We start from the raw sequence: 2,179 nt of genomic DNA on the forward strand, positions 1-2,179 counted from the left end.
ACACCCATTCCTGCTCAAGCCTGAGCCTGGGGGTCGTTCTTGGATGTCAACAGCGCCGTTCCCACGCTCCAGCTGGGAGCTTGGGCAGTTACTTGCCTCCCAGGCCTTCTTTCCTTCATCTGTGAAGTGGGATGGTCACGAGAGGTGTTTTGTAGGGTAGCTTATACCCGGAGTCTCACCCAGACCTGATTTAATGGTGGGACTTGGGACTTCTGAGCTGATAATATTTAGACGAGATTTTGGACTTAGTGTTGAAGCTCTAACAGTGAGACTTTTGGGGATGCTGGGATGCGGTGAATGTATTCTGCACATGGAATAGGCTTAGATTTGGGGGGACCAGATGGTGGACTGTAGTGTGGGTTTAGTGGTGGCCCCCCAAAAGATATGTCCACCCAGAACCTGTGAATGTGACCTTACTTGGAAAGAGGGTAATTAAGTTAAAGAAATCAAGAAGGTATCATCCTGCATTAAGGTGAGTCCTAAATCCTATGACAAATGTCCTGATAAAGGAGAACACATAGACGAAAAGACGATGTGATGATGGAGGCAGAGCTTGCGGTGATGCCTCTGCAGGCCGAGCGATGCCAAGGACTTCCTGGAGCCGCCAGAAGCTGGGAGAGACGTCTCAGGACCTCCAGAAGGGACCACCCCTGCTGACACCTTGATTTCCGACTTCTGGCCTCCAGAATGGGGAGAAAACACACTTCTGTTGTTTTCACCCACAAGTCTGTGGTCCTTTGTCACAGCAGCCCTGGGAACTGACACACTAGGAGCCTCATGGAGTTAAGCGGCGAGTTTGTGCTTCAGTCCTGGTACCATGACAACAGAGAGGAAGGATTCCTTCCCAGCAGCCATGGGGCTCCTCTTCTCCACTGTGCATTTTCCTCTCCCCATTCATGCTCTCTGGAGTCATCGGAAGCCAGGCAGCCCCATGACCCCGAGAATCAATAACATCACCAAGCAACCCAGCCACCCAGCACCTGGCTCCCCACGTCCTTGCTTCCACATGTACTTTGTCCCATGTCCCACCAGGGCTAAGTCGGATGGCACCACAGCCAGGGATGACCTGGTTTTCCATTTCCTGCTGGGAAGGGGACTCATGGTTTCCCACATAAGTGAGCAGCTCAGGATCGGAATCCCATTTGAGCTTGTTTCCTGTTTCCTGGGGCCAGTTCTGGTACGTTTCCCAGCAGGAAACAGCACATTCAAATCGGGCAATCTGAAGGGAGTTTAAAAACAGGACTATTTACAAAGGTGCAGGCAGCATGTTAATTTCAGAATGATGCTATTGGACAAAGTACACATGAAAACTGGTCTGCCAACGATCACACCCTCTCAGGAAGCTTGGCTTTTTGGATGAATTATGGGTTGACGCACGTTTGTGCTTGGGTTTACAGGGCTTGAGCCTTGAATACAAATCAGACCCCTGCTGTTCTGCACATGCCCTAAGTGGGCACTCGCCGTCCGCCAGAGACACTGGCCACTTTCTGCCCTCACACACACTCTCATTTCAATCTCAGGGACAGTGTCATCACAGCTCCTGGGCCCCAGGGTTTCACAAGGTCACTTGCTCGGACCCCTGCCGACCGCCCCAGCTCCAGCAGTCCTGTGATCGCACACTGCCCACGATCCTGTGTGGGCGCTCCCATGTGCTGGGTGTCATGGACACGTTTATCTGGTTACTGAGTCACTGACAGTCCCCTGTCACTGGCACGGGATGGAGAAGCCCCTGTCCTCACCCTGCTGAAGTTCCTGATCATTGTGGGCACCCCTGGGCACAGGGACACTTTGCTGGCCTCACTGACCCCTCCCCGTTCACAGGTAAGTCCCTCCCAGGCCCCTAGAACTTCACAGTGGCCCTCGGTGGAGTGCGGCAGCCTGGTCTGCTCTCGGGTGAGGCAGCTCCTGGCCTTTGCTCTGTCTCCTGCCCACTCTGCACCCCTTGCTCTCAGCCTGCCTGGGGTGACACTCTGCCTCGGTGCCCCCCCCCCCCCCCCCCCCCCCCCCCGGGTCTTCAGAAACATTCCTTCACTTGCTGCTGCCCCGGAAGGATGGCTACAGAGCCCCTCCTCTGTGCCGGCGCTGAGCTGGGTGCCTTCAACATGCTGACTGGGAGAGGGCAATGGGAGGAGGGAGCCATGTTCCGAGAGCGGCTGCAGCTCAGCATAAGGAGGCTGAG

This window comes from Neophocaena asiaeorientalis, unplaced genomic scaffold, assembly GCF_003031525.2.
Source record: "Neophocaena asiaeorientalis asiaeorientalis breed wild unplaced genomic scaffold, Neophocaena_asiaeorientalis_V1.1 scaffold356, whole genome shotgun sequence".
In the NCBI taxonomy this organism is placed as follows: Eukaryota; Metazoa; Chordata; class Mammalia; order Artiodactyla; family Phocoenidae; genus Neophocaena; species Neophocaena asiaeorientalis.